The 19,377-nt window shown below is 39.7% G+C and overlaps 1 long non-coding RNA gene across 1 annotated transcript; it reads left to right on the forward strand.

Annotated features, from left to right (window-relative positions):
• The first annotated feature begins 1,951 nt into the window (after window positions 1–1,951).
• On the forward strand, window positions 1,952–19,095 carry LOC146544023 (uncharacterized). The gene is made up of 3 exons (XR_014884532.1): window positions 1,952–2,055; window positions 7,213–7,361; window positions 19,003–19,095. It is a non-coding gene; the product is annotated as an uncharacterized LOC146544023 (long non-coding RNA).
• Window positions 19,096–19,377: the final 282 nt, after the last annotated feature.

Below are 19,377 nucleotides of genomic sequence, written 5' to 3' on the forward strand. Positions count from 1 at the left end.
TTAATGATGTCCTAACCTATTTACTGCAGCAGTTACCTGACAGCAGAGGATGAATTATCTTTAATTTGCCTTCAGCCTGGGACAATTCCAACCTTTCAAAATGGAGCAAGAGTGAATTCTTGGTGTATTTTAAATCTGAAGTCCTTTTTGCCTTATTTCCCATTAAGCAGCTCAGTTTGAATTGTTTCTCTGACTCCACTAACAGAGAAAATGAACACTTGAATCTTTAGCATGTGTGTCCTCATAAACAGGTGAACACTAGTGTTATAGCAATGTTACGGCTCAGTCAACTAAGACTTGGAAATTTCAGCTAAATCTCAGGGCTTAGTTTTTGTAATAGAAACTTTGTGACGTCTGTCTGATGTCAACAGACAGCTATTTTCCTCATATTTCCCATGTCTGTTGTGCAACACTACAAAGAGTGGAGAATGCCACTCTGCACTCTTCCTGGGAAATGAATGGAAAAGCACTCCTTAGGCTAGGAAGATCATGAAAGCTATCTGGTCTTGAGGGTGCTTTTTATGGAAGTGGAAAAAGGCAGACATAAGTTTATCCAATGAAAGAAGGGATTTGAACTCTAGCATTAAGGTGGGGGTGTTAGTTGGTACCGCTGCTTACTGCCTAACCTAGTGAATTGGAGTTGAAAATTAAGTGTGTGCTGTGACTGTGTGTGCCTGACCTGAGTATTGGTGGGACCAGTGCCTGTAAGCTGCTGTGCACCAATCAAAGACAAGTTTGTGAAGGGTACAGACATCTCTGTATATGGATTCAGTGATCCCTACATCCAAATTTAAGACTCTAAATACCCTCATGAGTTTTATCTTTAATGAATTGCCTAAACATGAGGTCTCCTGAAAGAACAAAGCAAAACTACTGGAATGGGCTGCCCAGTGAGGTGGTTGTGCCACCATCCCTGGAGGTGTTCAAGAAGTATTTAGATGTTGTACTGAGGGAAATGATTTAGTGAGGAGATATTGATGGCAGATGGCCTGTCAGACTAGATGATCTCGGAGGTCTTTTCCAACCTTGATGCTTCTATGATTCTAAATGTTTCATGTGCTTGGACATCCCTGCTGTCTATACACATGATCAGCAAGTAGATATTAAATACAAGATAAAATATCCTTCTTACTATTTCTTTTCCTACCACTTGTTTCCCCTTGGCTTGTATTCTTCATTTTAGGTGGCAGTGGCCTTGCTGGACACATCATAATCCTTCAGTCTGCGCTGGTACACTCAATATATGAACGTTGGGCCCTGTGATGGATTGGGAACCTTTTTAGGCACAAAAAGCCATTTTGTCCTGTCACATGTCTGTAAAAAATGATGTGATAGACTGTCCCTTCCACCATTTTTTTTTTTTTTTTTTATTCTGCATGATGAGATACTAAAATAGAAGGAAGTAGTTAAAGGGCTGGAAAACAGTTCAATTATTTGAGATTGCATGAGATACCAGCAATCTCCACAGGAATGTAACTTTTTTAGTTCAAGTTGACATTTAAATTGCATTCTGTGCTCAAAAGAAAAGTCAGTGGGAGAAGAGGAATATCAAATGAAATAGTGGCACATGTGGTGAGTCACATTTGCTATTATTTTGTAAGTATTATAAAAATATATCAGATTTTATTGGAATTGACTGAAAATTATTAAAAATTTGAGGTAAAGTTTTTCTTTGCTAAGCTATACCTTACAGATGGCACATCAGAGAAAATTCTCTTCTTGTTGAGAAATCAAAGCAGTTCAGGGAACACGGCAGCATCAATATAATAATAGTTGACAGGTACAGTGGCTGTGAACAAACACCCATATCATGGTATCTGAGATGCCATATTTTCCATGCTAAAATTAAACTCTGAGATGTCTTTGACAATGCTGTGTTAGTTATGTGCCAATGTTCACTTTAGTTTGGCTTAATACTGCTTTATTTCCCTCTCTAACAGGTCTTCTAGTCAAGCTGGAGATGTTTAGCTAGAAACTTCTTTCCCTGTTATTTCAAACGTAGCCCAAGCACAGCTTCAGTGTCTGCTGAGGATAGGTTGGGCATGGATGGTAGAGGTGAGTCAAATGCATCTTGCAATAATTCTGTTGCTTGACCCAGGTGTTTGTGGTGCTGCTGTGCTCTTGATTTTCACTGCCTCAGATCTCAAATCCTGTTCTTATGCCTAGTGGGACAATGGCCAGGAAGGATTAAGCTGGATGCATTTTGGACCAAAGGATTTTTACGTCTATAATTTGCAATTTCAGTACGAAGCCAAAGTGATAGTAAAGCTGAGAAATTTGTAGCACAAAATGTTGAGGGAAAAAAGTAGAAATCAGTCTATAGTTACTTATGTAAAAGCCAGTTGCTTACATTGCTGCTTGCATATTGTAGTGCTTTTTTTACACACAATGGAATATATGATTCTATGATTACAGAAAATATCACGTGTCATGTAAGTTCCCCTTCAAGTAAGGTAATTTACTATATAATAATAAGCTAATAACTGTATTATATTTTTCTCCATAAGGCTGGAATCATAAGTCTATTCTGGCTACAGTCAGTCTCATCACCTCCTGCAGGTGGTTTTCTTGGGGAATAATTTCATATCCTTAGTCTGACCCCCAAAATTAAAAAATATATATGTACAGAAACCACCAGATTTGTTCTATGGAGGATTCTGCTTGTAGATAGATTAAGGCATTTGTGGTTATGACTTGCCTGTCACTGCTAGGCTTCGCAGTGTGTTCAGAGTGATGGTAGAAGTGCTGTGGCCCTATATTTAAAACAGTAATTCTGAAAACAAAAGAATGCTTCTTCCACCTCTGTTTCCTTTCTCTTGCCATGATACTATGAGAGCAAAACCTACATTCCTTCTGTACACTAGTGATAATTACATTCTCATAGCCTTAATGAAGCAGTTTATATAGAAACCTTAGCTCTCTGACAGTCAAGAACAAGCTGAAGCACATGCATGCAGATCAGAAAGCTTTGCTGCACGTGTATGAGAGCACAAGCAGTCTCTAGACTAATTTTTCTTAAAATTTACGTAAACTGTATCTTGCAATGCACAGGAAACCTTGTAGCTGCTCTCTACTTGCAAATGTGAGAAGGAAGCCAAATTAGCATAGATAAAAGCAAACCTAAGAGATGTGTATCTGTGTTGGTATGCAGCACTGCAAGGTCAGGGAAATCATTCAAAGGACTGGGCTTAGGTTCAGCACATTTGAAAAGTAAAACATTGAAGTCAGAGAGAATTAGAGGGAGAAGCAAGAGAAAGGGCAGCTGGAAGAAAATAGAAATACTGAATCAAGAACTAAATTTTTCAACATTACTACTTCCAGTGAGGAGGAGTGTCGTGAGAGCACGGGGTGAAAAAAAAAAGTCTTGCTGATCCCTATTTATGGTGATATTAATCACGACCGTGTTATCTCCCAGAGCTGCCTCCTTCCCCAGTGCTTCTGCAAGTTTTCACTTTGTTTCTGTGCTGCACGAGGACCCTGTAGCACTGGTAGTATACGTCTGTTTCCTCCCACAGCTGCAGCTATTGGTGTGGGGCAGAGCAAATGGCTGGGGCCACGCAGCTTCAGCTGATGCAGATGGTGCCTCTTGAACATCATCTTGCAGAAAGCAAAATGTCAGTCCCAGAAGAAACCATTAAACATAGAGTAAGTTCCAAGAATGGCCCAAATATAATTCTTGTCTTTACTAGTGTATTTTTCTCTGTGAACGTTGCTCCACTGTAGTGAAAATGGTAGCAAGCTGTAATTTCTCACAAATTTAGCAGGGAAAAATCAAGCATTGGTGCTCAGGTGCAAAGAAGCTGCCAGATTCAAACTTCATTCATGACGATGAGATTCCTTCCATTGACTTAAATGAATTTTGGATCAAACATTTGGAAACATAGGCTGAAATGTAGCACAATGTAGTGGAGAAATGTCAAGTTTGATTGCTGCTGGAAACATAAGAAAGCAGCGCTGCTGGTCCAGGGGCTGAGGCAGAAGCTGGGGAGATTAGCACGGAGATGACAAGCTGCTCTGGCTCAGGGAGACCATCTGAGGTTTTTCCTCGTGCCGTTCACTAGATCCCAGTCTCCTCAGTTACTCTCCCTTACAGATGCTGAATATTTCAGAAAGTGCCTTAACTTTGGTCTTCTGCAGAAAATAGGAATTTAAACTGAAAAAAATAAGGAGGGCAAAAACAAATAAGACGACACCTAAACCATCTTTCTTATAGCTACTTAGTGTGTCCTTGTGGGGCTGGTGCAGGGCAGAGATGGACCAAGTCCAGAAAGCCAAGATAAAATGGGATAAAGATTTGAATCACCACTTCCTCTGGTTTTTGAAAGAGCTAAACTCTACGGCCTGGGCTTTGCAAACACAACCCAAACCCATCTTCCCACTTGGCTGTGCTGTGTGATCCAAGGCGAGCTGTTCTCATGACTCATGGGGATGGTTGACCACCATTCTTAACTGTGTTCCTTCTTTTACACATTTGGTACAAAGAAAAAAAAATCCATATTCCAGTTTTATGAAGACACAAGCACATACACAGTAATGCTTGATCTGCAGCCAGCTAATGGAGAGGATATGTTGAAACCACCAGGCATATTGTTACGAGGAGAACAATAGATATTGGCAACGTTGTTTGATCCATGTGCCAAGGGTAAAATTAAAGCCGTATGTTCACCCCATCAGACACAGATTGTGGATGGATGTTTACGTAAACAAAGGGTCTGTTAAACTGTGTTATCATTTTCTTCCTTCAGTTCTCAAACTTCGAGGCCAGGTACACCAATAAGTGGTTTTCTGGAAGAGCCAGGAAGAACCACATCAACGGCAATAGTTGCATGAGACCTTGGTTGATTACCATGTGGATACATAATAATGCCTTTTCTTTCCCTAACCTCTTAGAATAGCAGCAGTCGGAGCCAACCCCTTTATTCTTGCAGGAAAAAAATCCTCTATAAAGTGCCTACAGATTTTTCAAGAGAGCTTGGAGACCGGATAAGAAGTAAGCTGTAGGAAAAGTTTTCCTCTATTCTACCTGTGTTGCCCAGTATCCCTACCTCTTTGCCACTGCTTGTGGCATCGTTAAAGCAATTGGTAGAAAATGAATCTGGAAAATTTCCCAGAGTGTACAGCTGCCCTTTTAACTTACACCTCACCAACCCACCCTAAAGTCAAGGAACCAACATGTGGCGTGTTTTCCTCCGGGAGCTGCAGAAGCACAAGTACAGCTGTGCATATCTGGCACACTGGGTTTTTGATTTCAAGTTTACTTGCTGGCCAGATAGCAGCTAGGTTTCAGAGAAGAATCACCCATTACTTTCTTAAAGAAAAGGAAGAAGGAAAATGAAATTGATTTTTTTTAATAATGCTTGCCTCTGTGCCATTATGCAAACCTTCCAATAGCAGAACACTGCAAGTTGTTTGTGCATTGCTGTATACACAGATTCCTTTGAGGGTTCATAATTATCACTGGAGTTAATGGACTTTTATTGTAATTGCTTGTAGTTCTGGGTACATTTACAAAATGTCCCTTTTAACTTCAATACGTGAGTTACCTATTCATGGAATAACTGATATTATCAATGTGAGATGTTTCAGGGGAACTATGATGAACATGCTTTTCAGTTCTTTTCTCTTTGATTTATTTTCTTATTAAAAAAAAAACAACACAAACAAACAAAACAATCATTGCTGTGTTCTAGTAACATTCAGGTATGTCATGCTGATTTAGAGCATCAGTCTCAGACTCAGTGCAAATCAGTGCAAAAGTTCCCAATCAGTCTAAACCAGAATTAGGTAGTCATAAATTCATAAATGACTATTTCTTTAATTTCCTTATGGAAAATACCAAAAAGAATAAGACTTTATTAAAAAAAAAAAAAAAAAAAACTTGTAACAACAAATTTGTTCACTTTCTCAGCAAAATCAGCAGACACTACGCTTTAGAAAATGCATACAGCAATTTTTAGAGTTACATTTGTATCCTGATTGACACCAATACATATGGCAGAGATCAGCTGCAGGAGAGAGTCTGGTAGATCTTATAGGTCCTACCAGTAGGAGTGCTTTGAAAATGGGCAATCACAGGTATGAAAGGATACATCATCTTCATTTTACTCTGGCAGCTAGCAAGAGAACTGATCACTAAGCTGATCTCATTCAGCTCTTCTCAATCACTTGCAGAGATGAGAAAGTTGTTCGAGAGATATCACTGGAGGCTCTGGGATTTTCTTCTGAAGTCATTCTGAATTTGCTGCTAATGGGGAGCTTTCTTTGATAGCTCTTTTATAATTAAATGCAGCTGGATGAAAATCAACCACAAAGGGAACTCAAGTTTGTTTATCGTTACTTCTGACTTTGTTAGCAGATGTTTTCTGAGTGCCATAGTAGCTTGTTTAATTCGTCTCCGTGTAATGTGAAGCAGGTAAACTTTGATTAATAAACTGACAAGTACATTCCTTAATTTATTTTAGAAGTTTCCATCTCTCTCTGTTATAGCACAGATGCCAAATCGCAAAAGAATGAAAATAACTGTTTGTGTTTGATTTATACTGTTATTTTTAAGACTAAGGCCAGATGAAAATGTGCATAGTGGGAGCATAGCCCTCGTCTTGTAATGGATGCAGCCACTTGAAAACTTGTGCCACGTATGAACAGTACACATACTGTGCTCCCACCAGGCAGGTCTGTGTTAATTGATGAACAAGTGGTCACTTTAGTTTACAGGTTATTTGTTGTTATGTTAATCACATTGGAAAATGGTATTTGGGCTTACTACCTACTCAGCCTTGCTAACTATGGTGGACTACTGTCTGTCCTTATAGTAACGCAGGTCTAACTGGGCTTAAATTTTGTATTTGATATAGCTAATCAATAGTTATGCTACAAGAACATCTAAGTGTGCAAATAAAAATGATTCAGGGTTCAGATGCGCGAGCTCTTAGAACTCCCAGGATTTCTTTATTTGAGCAAGATGTCTACATCTGGGTGTGAAAATCTGGGCCATGGTCTACTTCCCGCAAAGAGTTTTGGATTATCAGATATCAAAATTACATAGGAAGTATATATGCAGAAATTGGTTCCTACGCATAAGATGAACAGCTTCCTTCCTATCTTCCCCTCTGTTGTGCATTTTCCATCCTTTTCTCTCTCACTCATTTATCAGCTTCTGATTTGTGAGTAAACTATTACTACTTCTGTATTGTCTGATCTCCTGTTCTGCAGAGCTGACCCTACTTCGATTTGTTGTGTTCCTTCGTTATCTGCCCATTCTGATGGAAATCTGCCGCACATCATGGACGCAAAGTGTGGAGCATCAGGTGTTCACAGCTTCCCATTGTGAAGTGAAGGTGTTGGGAGCACCTTGTCTTCAGGTGAGATTAAAGTGCATTATCTCGCCTGACTTCCCAATTGTACTGTTGTCTTGGATGGTTGTTTCTATAGAGACTCGGTGTCCTTTGTATTACTGGCACTTAAACTACATGTTCACACTTCATTGTGATAAACAACAATTTGCTGTTCCTTCTTTCATATTCAATTAGTTGCTTTCTAATAATTACTGTGTGCTTTATTTTTTTTTTTAACATGGGCTTAATGAGTCATAAATAGAAGTAGCAGTGACTCTTGCTTTTTAGTGCAAACACATTGAAATTAGCCTTTCACAACTGAAAATTCCCGAAACTGAAAATTAGCTCACCTTCCTAACAAAAATATATTTTTGAATGAGATGCTTTTTGCTTCTGAAGACTATTGAGGCTCTTTGATAGCAAAGTGAAATACAAGGCTGCAACAGACTAATAAGAGAAACCTTTTGAAAGTAAAACCTAACTCAGTGGACCTTACCAGGCTTGGCAGTTGTCTGGTGCAATCAGCTGTGAATCAGTGCAGATATATACTTGTTGCCATCAGCAAGTGCCCAAAGTGCTTAACGCTGCAGAGTTTAAGTGACTTAGACACCTGAGACCACAACCATGGGGTGGGAAGGAGAGGAGAAGTTGAGCTGGACCACCAGGGCATGATGCTGCTGGCTTATTGCAATAATGGGATTCTCAGAGCTGAGCCAACGCTTTAAGTACAAGAAAGTGTAGGATATGCGGGATGACGATGCGTGGAAAGAAGAAAAACATTCCTGAGTCATCCTGTTTCCTGAGCACAAGGAGGCACAATGTTGGATTTTCATCCTACCTTTACATTCTGTGACAGGGCATCGTTGCAAGCTCTCCTTACAAAGCTGAGCGGAGAGATTATCAGAACCACGAGGTTTGTGGTGTATTCACAACAGAACGGGCAGCTTAAAAAAGGATGTACAATTTGATCGGCAGTTTCCTGCATATGGAAATCTTAGGTCACCTTGCTGTTCCTTGATGTCTAAAGTCTGCTATCAGGTTTCTGCAAGGAAATATAAATTAGTATTCAGTATCTTGTAGTATTTTTTGATTATCACCACTATTTTTCAATTTTAAGGACAAAAACAGCAGAACAGTGTTGTGATGACAAGAAGCTGAGTGCTGAGCCCATGCAGGGCACTGGGGAGGGTCACTGGGAGTGAGTCAGGTTGGTGTCTGCTGAGATGGTTTTGTTTGCAGTGTTTTCTCACATATGTATTCAATAAGGCTTTTGTTTTACTGAGAAGAGACACTATACAGCATTATCCCGATTTTGAAGTGACAGTGCCAAGGGGACTTCAGTAAAGGATTTGATGGCAATTGAATCTGAAAAGTAGAGCTTTGTAATTGCTTAGTTAGTTTTGAAGTAATGCTTATATTTAAGATTTATGTACAAAAACAGGCTATATCAATAGTAGTGAAGTGGTTTCAGGCCAAGTCTTTTTTAAAGCAACTTATGAACAGAAGGTCATTTCAGAGTTCTTTCTTCTCCTGCAAAGACAGAAACACAAATCCCATCTCACTGTGTTTGTATAACATATAATACATTATTATGCTGCATTTAGTAAGTACTTGTACTTCCACAAGAAATCTGAGCTTTACCCTTGATTATAGTAAACATCCCAAGCAAGCAAAAGCAATTATTATCCTCAGAGTTTCAGTGACCTATTAGGAAGATATAAGCTGTGACGAGACTTCTGAAGGCCCATCTTACAGTCTGTAAATCCCACCTTAAAAATACATAATTTGGAGACTATTGAGTCCTCTGATGATACTACGGTATTGAATCATCTTTATATAATTATGCTGGTGAATATAAAGTATCATTGTTTTCAGCATCTTTCATGAAAGTTGTTTTGACCTTCAGATTAAAAGATCCATATGGATTTCCAAATGAAAAAGTTAGAACTCCTGTATAAAACTTGAACTCCAGCTCAGCATGAAGGCATCAGATGTGTTTGCACTTGAAAAAAACGTTGTTGTACCAGCATATATCCCGTCTGAATTTTTCTCCTGGGTAAAGTCTTATAAATGAGTGTATCATGCATAATGAGGAGTGGAGGTTAGCCACTTCCAATGAATTCCTTTTCAAAGTGTAAGAAAGATGCAGAGCAGCAAGGAGGAGAAATCCATTGGTATTTGAGCTCTGTAGGATGAAGAGGTTTGCTGCTGGGGGAAGATCAAGAGGAGGCAGTAGGAATATTTTGGGCACTTCTGAAGGAGAGATGGAGACCATCTGGTAGAGAGGATGCTTAAAGGAAAAGTGCCAGGACAGAGATAAAAGTAAAGGGAAAGGAAATAGTGACTGAGTAACATCAAAGAGTGAGGCTGACTATAGAGCAAAAAGGAAGACATAGCAGTGACCCAACACAGGCGAATCATAATACAAATGGTGGCACTGGGCTATGGATCCATATGAATCGGTGAAGGCTCGGGGGAAAAGCTCAGCATTTTAATTTCAGGAAAGTCTACAGGAAAGTGGTGTTGACATCTTTGGAAGGCTTATAATTTAAAACTGATGCAGTAAGCAGGGTTCCCGCTGCTTCAGAAATACTGTCCTGGAGTCTAATCCAGATACTGTAACTACAGCAGAATTTAAAATGGAGGGATGCCAAGAAGAATGTTTCTTCCCTCATCGGCATCAGCATCTTTTCATTTGAATGACTTTTAGGGCATTAGATGTTTCCGTTGAACTGCTTCCTAAGGCTCGTGTCCTGAAGCAGTGGTTGGTGTGTGGTCCTTCCCTGTGATGAGCTGGAGCTGATCTCATAAAGAAAGGAAGATGCTGGTTTTGCTTTTCTCCTGCTGAAGGAGAATAACTTTTGGCCAGTCCCTTTCTCCTGCCCAAGTCTAAAAAATGTTTTTGTCATTGGAATTCCACTGAGAGTGGAGCGGTGCTAACCCCCATGGCTTTTATGGGTAGAGTAATACATGTTAACAGTCTGATCATCTTTTGTGCCTTGTTTTACACCCAACCCTAAGGGCAGTGAATCAGGACAGGTGATGGGCCTAACTATAAAGACTGGCTGTTCTCCTACCTCTCTTACCCCTTCCCATCTGTATTTAGGAGGAACTTCTGCATCCTAGGGGAACCATGCTTTAAAAGGATTTGAGATCAAGGCCTGAAATAATCTCATGGTTTTCTTTCTGCCTGTCTTTCTTTCCTTCTTTTCTTAACAAAACAGGTGTGTTATTTTTTTTTTTTTACTGAAGTCGGTCCAAGGAAAGGAAAAGAAGAAAGTACTTCCAGAGGGTAATTAGTCCCATCTTAAAACAAGTGTGTAAGACAGGTAGGATAAGTCTCTCTCTCTGAAAGTGCCAATCTGTCACCACTATCTATAGAAGGAGCCTTCACGAGTAGCTTAGAGTAGGTGTTTGACTTTTACACAGTTAAATTTAGAGGAGATGATTGCCACTTTTTAAGTCAGTCAAAGTGCTTGTTTATAATTGATTAACCATTATAGTCTGAAAAGTTGTGAGAGAGAAAAAAAGTAAAAATATAATGCCATTGATAGAGATATCTTGTAATAAGGAATAGCAGTAACAGCAATTGCAGATGGTTAACATTTTCATTCCCCATTGTTTTTATTTTACTGTTAAATCTTCCCAGATTTTAAGTCTTGTTTGATCCTGAAGAAGGAAAAAATTGCCCCTGCTTTAGTGTAAGCAAAAACTGCTGAAATATTTGTAGGATTAAGAAGTGATTTGTCCTGGAAATGTCAATTCTTATATGTAGGGTCATTAATCCATAAAATGAATTTGCAAACATTTATAAGTTCCCTTTCGTGTTGTTGGTGTTTTACTTGACATGCTTCTGACTGCTCTCTAAATGAAGACTGCACTCAGAAGATCCTGCAAGGCGTGCACTGACAGTGTGGGACTTGGTTTTGCATGTGTCTTGACCTGGCATACACAGTCTGTTACAATGAAATAAACGCACTTGTCATTTCAGAGTATTAATCATATTTCAGGCTGTTGACCAAGAATTTCATTGTGTACAATGCTTTCACGAGCCAGAACCATACTGCAAAAGTAAATAGATAAAATCACTTTCTCTAGTAAAAATAATTCTTGGTTACAGCCTCGCTTGAACAGTAGATAATGCTTGTAGAAATGGCAGATGCTCTGAAGGTTTGGAGTATTGTGACAATAAGAATTTTAAACAAAGTTGGAAAAAGCATATGGGATGCATGGACGGGAAATCCTGTGGTAGTTTTGATTTTATGCAAGGAAAAGGAGTTCCTTAGGTCCATGAATCTGTTTGTATGCAGTACTCAAACAGAGATTTTCATGATCTTAGCTTTTCTCTTTCTTCAAAACATTGCTTTCAAGTACAGATGGGCCTTTACCACAAGTTTGGGATCCAGATTGGGGCTTGGACCTGACATTCATTAGAGTGCAAGCATATTTGAACCTAGCATTTGAGGTCAGCCTCTTGTGGAGTTAAGCGCCTACTGATTGAGTAAATCTCTCCTGTATGTTGAGGCATAGGTGTAGAAAATACAAAGATTTCATTTAACTTGACCCCTAAGGTATTTAAATTTAAAGTGAGAGAGTTCTAATGAAGCAGGAGGCTGTATTTATGATTATTATTGTGTCTGAACGGTGAAATTACATATGACAATTAAATATGGTGGATATTATAATAAGGGGCGTACTTAAAGTGGTTTTCAACCTAAATACATTTGAAGTCAATAAGAGTACCTATAGCAAAGTATTCAGATCCTGATTTATAATCTAACACTTTTACCCCAGTATGTTTACTTATGTTTAAATTGACCTGTTCCTAGAATAGAATATTAAATGTTAGTTAAACCATACACCTAGGTGTGGAAAGACAATTAGCCTATAAACACACTGACTTCCTCTTCAGGCTGAGAACCCCTTGTATTTATAAGACTAATGGTTTCTAAACTGTTTTTAAATGTTCCATTTGGATAGTGAAGGCGTAACTATCAAAACACTGTAAAATCATAATGCCTGTGCAGCTATAAATTACTGTTTTCAAAATGAGCTGGAGGTCTCCAATTTATTCCCAAGTGCAGAAAAGTTAGATAACATAAAACTGCTCAAAAATGAATAGAAGCAACTTTTCTAGCTTTTTCCAAATGCTAGGGAATCATGGGTCTACCCAGTAACTCCCCAGTATGGGTAGCAATGAAGTTAGTCCCATGAAGAATACTTGAATAGATAAAAAACCATTTCAGATCAGAGATAACAGAAAGAACGGTGTTGCTTTTTGTTTATTTATTTATTTATGTTCTGGAAATTTCCCTGATACGAAAAATATCTCACTTATTTTTCATTCATCAAATTGTGGACTGCTTCATATGGGATACTGACTGCATGACCCACTGGTAGTGAAGTGCTGCTTCCATGGAGGATGTGGCTTAAAACAATAAGAAAAAGGTAATGACCTGGAGTATTTTTGTAAGCCAAATAAATCCTGTGCATTTCAGATGGTGGATAAAAGGTAACTTTGAGTTTGCTGTCGCTAGTGGTCTAGATGGATCTTAGTAGTCCTTTCCAACCTTAATGATTCTATGACTTCTTTTAAATACAAATGCAATGATTATTTTAACGAATTAAAAAGATGCATGATTTAAAATATCATTAGGATAGGCTTTCGTGGGGCACAGAAAAAACCTTTACAGATGTTATTGGTTCTTTGGGGTAATACTAAAATAAAAACTGGGAGAAGTGCCTCATTTGAATTTATACTCCCTTTGTGATCCATCAAAAAGGATTCATCTCCTATTCAAATGACTAGTCAATATGTTAGTCAGATCAAATACTACTAATAAGATGCTAAAAATGCTTCTGAGGAACAGGGGGATTTCTTTAACAAGCCATAAAGTGTGTTTTTAATCCATTTCTGACTTGCTAAGTTCTTTGTGATTCTCACAACTGTTCCATCATGACGCAGTTCCAATCCTTTGTGCAGGAGAAAGAATCAAGGTGTAAATCAAGGGCAGTGAGTAAATAGTGCCTTTTGTCTCCAACTGTTCCCAAAGCCACTGTGGTCTTTGTGCTTTCCTATCCCACATCTATTTAAGATACTGGTGCTGCTGGATACTTTGGCTTGATAAACCTATTTTTAATGAGATTCACCAAATCATAGAGCAAAAATTTTGTATTTTAAATGAAACAAAATTTAAAAGGTAAATTAATGAAATAATGTTGTCTTGTTATGACAATAGAAGAGGACTCCTGTTAGAGGAAGTCACCAATCACCATAGAGGCTGGTGTGGAAGGTGGTTTTTTTGCATATCTTCCTGGTCACATCAGCAGAACAAAACTCTTCTGTAGTTCAGCTCTGAGCTCAAAAAATGATCCATAATATTTGCCTGACAGAGCGCCTTAGTGGCAAAGCTCCTCATCCTGTTCGACTTCAACTGAAGTTTCATACCCTTTCCATCTTCAACTTTTTTAAGCTAAACACATTTAAGTTTTGAGATCTGAGCTGCAGTTGAAGCTAAATAATTAAATAAAGTCTGATTAGATTTATTCTTCCTCCCAGATAAATCAAGCCTAATTCGTAAGCCAAATGTGGAGATAACCCTGGAAATGGCACACAAAATACTCCTTACGATTTTGCTTGCTGAAAGCACACTGGTGCTGACCATCCCTGCTAGTTTGGATTGATTGAATTTGTAGCTGATATTCTAACATTCTGGGGACAAGCCTATCTCTAAATTTTGTCTGGAATATGGGGTACCATCCTATGACATATATACTTTATTCAATTAAAGTAAATGAGTTCATTCATGAAAATTTTTGCAGGATTAAGCATGTGAATATCAACCATTTGGGACTGAGAAAATAAACAGTAACATTTAATAAATATACAGCGCACTAAGAATGTATTTATTAGTCTTTTGACATTTTTATCTGGCTCCTATAAAGAAGTCTTTGGAGCTGGGACAACTTGTGCAGGTAAATTTCCTACACTGGGAAAGGATCTGGTATTTAGTTTATGGGAAGCAGGCCTGAGCAGATGTGAAAAGTTCAAATAAAGGAAGGCCAGATTAAATGCACTTTTGTGGCTGGAAAATCAAAACAGATGTTATTATTCAACCACAAAAAAATCTATGCACACTTAAGTAGCATTAGGTGTCTGATCAGCTACATTTTTTTTTTTTAAGTGAAAATAACAAAACGATTATAAAATTATATAGGCTGACAAAATGCTTTAAAATATTACCAATAGACTGACTAGCTTGGTCTTCTGTTTTGTGGGAAGGGGTAGAACTGAACTGGATCTTACTACACTTATATAAAAGTGAGTATATCTGATGAGAGGAGAATCAAGAGAAGATTCAGGAAGTGTAAAAGAGAATAGACCCTCCATCTGATGCATGATAGAGAATAATTTAAGATGGATGCCCTTTATAATCGTCCATAAACTTTTCTGGGCACCTGCCCATTTGAAAAGATTGATCTTGGCAGAGGATGACAAATTCTGGAGGTCCACAGGAACTCTTGACAGCAAGCATATGTTTGCTGGGTGTGAATGATGGCAAATAGTTATAAAGATTATTTCTAATTAAAAGAAATCTAGGTTCAGAAATGTGTATGTTAGAGAAAACACCTAAGATTAATGGTCTAGCACAGGAGGTCTGAAATGAGTATTTTTGTCTGTAGAAGCCAAATCATGGAGACAGTGGAAAGAACTTTTTGTTTTGTATGTGGGGATGGCATAGTTTGCATGGGCTTCTTTGTTGGCCTGGCATGTTTCTGCTGTAGATGCACCCCTGGTGATATTGCTGATACTCAGAGATTAATGAAGAGCAGTTCATATTGGCTCAGTAGAGTTGACAGACCTTGTTAAATGTGCCACGTAAAATGGGGCGGCTCTGGTCGTTTCTTCCCTGCTCAGAGGGAAATGGAGTTACAGGAACAGCTCAGGAATGGACAAAAAGAGAGTACAAAGCTGCTTTTTTTTTTTTTTTTTTTTTTTTTTTTTTGTTATTGCAACTGTTTGAGTTACCGCATGAATACCAAGGGTTTGTGTGTTTGAGAGGATGTTGTGTAACAACAGAAATTTCTCCTGTCCACACGCTCTTTCAGTAATTGATCACTGCTTGCCTGCTTCCTGGTGTTCAGAGTCACCAGGTCTGACCTCTGTTAACCTCCAAACCTACCCCTAAGCTACCCTTTCAAAGAGATGCTGCTTATCCAAAGATGTTATTGCCTTGTCCTGCTGATTCATAGGGAGGCTTAGGCTGGAGGGGACCTTATAGATCATCTACTTCCAACCCCCGCCATGGGCACAGTTTCCACCCAGCACATCAGGCTGCCAGGATCCCATCCAACCTGGCCTTTAATGCTTCCAGGGATGCGGGATCCACAACCCTTCTGGGCAAGCTGTTCAAGGATGCCAAAGACCTTCTCCACAGGACTGCTCTCAAGGAGTTCTTCTCTCAGTCTGTACTTGTATCTGGTATTGCCTCAACCCAAATGCAAAACATTGCTTTCGGTATTGTCACACCCCATTACATTTTTGTGTGCCCGCTTTTCAAGCTTGTCCAGATCCCTCTGGATGGCATCCCTCCCTTCTATTGTTTCAACTGCACCACACAGCTTGGTGTCATCAGCAAACTTGCTGAGGGTACACTCAATCCCACTATCTGTGTCAGTAATCAAGATGTTCAAGCACAGGTCCCAAGACAAATCCCTGAGGGTCACCGCTCGTGACTGGCCTCCACTTGGACATTGAGCCATTGACACCAACCCTTTGGCCATGACCATCCAACCTATTCTTTATTCATCTAATAGTCCAGTCTTCAAATCCGTCTCTCTCCAATTTAGAGATAAGGATGTGGTGTGGGACCATGTCAATGGTCTGGCACAAGTCCAGGTAGATGATATCAGTTGTCTTTCAATTGTCCATTGATGTTATTGCTCCATCATAGAAGGCCACCAAATTGATCAGGGATGATTTTCCTTTGAGGAAGCTGTGCTGGCTGTCTTGGAACACCTTCTTCATCTCATACGTGCCTTAACATCTCTTCCAGGAGGATCCACTCCATGATCTTCCCAGGAGCAGAGGTGAGGCTCACCAACATGTAGTTCCCTAGGTCTTCTTTTCTCTCTTTCGTGGATATGGGAGTGATATTTCCATTTTTCCAGTCACCAATGTCTTCGCTGACTGCCACAATTTTTCAAATATGATGGAGACTGGCTTAGCAACCACATCAACCAGCTCCTTCAAGACCCTCGATACATGTTGTCTGCCTCCATACGCTTGTAAACATTCAGCCTCATGAGGTGCTCTCAGACTTTCTGGTCTTTTACACTAGGAGGGATTTTGCCCCCCTGCTTAGAAGTTTAGGGACACAAAAGGCATCAGAAGCCTGATTCGCCATGAGAAGTGAGGCAAAAAAACTCATTAAGTACCTCAGCCTTCTCCATGTCTGAGGAGTCCAGCTCTCCTTTTCAATCACAGGGGGGTACATACTCCTTTGCCTGTCACTTCTGCCTCATGTATCTAAATAATTCCTTCTTACTGTTTTTCACATCCTTTGCCAATTTTAATTCCATCTGCACCTTGGCTTTCCTGACTCCATCCCTGCGTGTCCAGACAGCATCCTTATATTCTTCCCTGGACACCCATCCCCACTTCTATTGCTTATACTTTTCCTTTATTTCCCTCATCTTGATCAGCGGATGCTTGCTCAGCCATGCTGATTTCCTGCTTCATCTGCTTGATTTCTTATTCTGTAGGATTGAGAGCTCTTGCACCCTTAGAAAGGCATTCTTGAAGTGCTGCCAGCTCTGTTCTGTTCCTTTGTTCCTAAGGACAGTTTCCCAGGGGAAACGCAGGAGGCAGGGCATCATCATGTCCAGGAGATGTGAGGCCTCTTTCCAGCACTTCTTGGAACAATGTACAGAAATGAGCTCTGAAGAACTGGACATGTCTGCCCTGCAGCTGAATAAGAGCAGTGTAGCCAAAGGATGACTATGCTAGCACATAGTTGGGACTGGAAACTTTACTTATGAACCTGTAGCTCATGGAATCTCCATGTGGACTTTCATAGGAGCCATGTTAGCAGTGCAGTGTGTGCTCTCACATGTTAAACTCAGTTTAATCTAAGGCAGTTGCAGGTAATTTGGGCCCTTTTCTGATCCTGAGGCTTGTTGTTAGAAGAATTCAAGATAACAGCTCTCGGGATCTGGGTTAGTTTAGAAAAAAGGTTTGTAGGTCTTCAGTCACATGAATCTCCTCTAATTTTCCCTTACTTAAAAATGCAGCAGTGCTGGAGGCCCCACCTTTTGGGAAGGTGAATCCCTCACTGTGATTCATACATTTCTTAACCTGTTGTTCTTGGAAAAGGCTGCAAAACAAAACAAAACAAAACAAAAAACCACAGAAACATGATTAAATGTTAATTGTGAAGGTGAAATTCTTGTTGGCTTTCAGGCAAGGTCAGACTCCCATAAGTAAAAAAATACAGGTTTTAAAATGTCTGCCAGCAACCTGAATCCAATTGAAATACAGCGTAATTAAGGCTTCCAAGACACTTGGGGTTTATTTCTAAGAAGCTCTTAGATGACCTGTAGGCAATTTTCAGCATTTTCAAGGGACTATGTAATTTTAAAGTTATGGATGCTGGTAATTTCTATCCAGGACCTTAGCAAGCTTCTGTAAAAACGTATGTTCTTTAAGAAAAAACAATCTCTTGTGGCCTTAAAACTCAGCTAATGTTATTGCCTTCTCCCATTTGAAAAGGCCCTTCCCATTCTCAAAGAGTTTGTTTCAGTATTCATGTGAAGGTGGGAAAAACATGATGTGAAAAAAGGAGAAGGGATCCTTTGTCTTTGCTTTCTTTCCTAATGTGGATGCTAAGTATCATACTGGTGCAAAAGGGCTGGAAAGAGAAAATGTGTAAATAATTTAATGGGGAAAAAGAATTGTAAGATAGCAATTCACCAGAGTAAGGACAATAGAGCACAAAATGCCATAAAAGATAATAGGCTTATATGAATTGGCATGTGTTAGTGATTATGCAATCATTCATTTCCCACAGATTTCTTTTTATAGGAAACTTTGGAAAATCCCTGTAGAACTGACCGAGTCATTTAACCACAACAGGTTTCTTTTCAACGTGGCTAAGAGTGGGCGATAAATATTTTCACATATTTCTATACTGATGTCCTGTTCTCATCTGCTGGAAGTGGCAGCATCCTGTGCTGCTCCAGTCACCAGAAGAAGATAGGACTACGACCCTGGGCCAACTGGGTCCACCTTTGCCACCTCTTTACCTTCCCATTCCTGTGGGACTGGATGATAGATCCAAATGGGAACATGCTCACGTAGTGTGGGGTTTTGGTTTGGTTAATGCCTGTTGCAACAGGCACTGGGGTGGCCAAGGAGAGGGATTTCTGCTCCAAACAGTGCTCCCAGCTCTGGGCTGGATGCAAATCCCTCTGGCTTGCAGCAAGCATCTGAGTTCTCCTCAGTCATTGGCAAAAAGAGTCTTTTGCTTTGTTGCTGTCAGAGGCCGTTTAAATACTTGTATTTCTGGAAGCGGTTTTCTCTCACCAGTAGGCTAAGGAAAACAGGACCTCGCTCTTAAGGATTTTTTTGCCTTCTTATTAAATGTGTCGTTTTTCTTTCATTTTTCAGGACAGTTGCTTGCAGCGTCTAGACGTCCCTGCTGCCTCAAAATGGGCTCAAGGTAGGCTCTGTCCCCTCCAACTTGCTTTGCTCCAGAGAGGTCCTAATGGACCTCATCATCCCACTTTACACCTCAGAGTACATCCTTCTAAAGCAACTCTTTCCTGTTTTCCTTACCTCCTTCCCCTGCTCCTCCCCCCATACTGGAGTTACATTTCTTCACTTTGCTTTGCTTCCTTCTGCCCAGCCCTATGGAGAAAGAATGCTCAGGCCATGGTGGTAGTGTCTGCTGTCCTACAAGAAGATAGGCAGGTTTATAGAGTTTCTTGCAGCTGGACAGAGCCATGGCACTATATACAGCATTCTAGTATAGAGTAGGCAAAA

This window comes from Meleagris gallopavo, chromosome 7 (assembly GCF_905368555.1).
Source record: "Meleagris gallopavo chromosome 7, MGAL_WU_HG_1.1, whole genome shotgun sequence".
Lineage (NCBI taxonomy): Eukaryota > Metazoa > Chordata > Aves > Galliformes > Phasianidae > Meleagris > Meleagris gallopavo.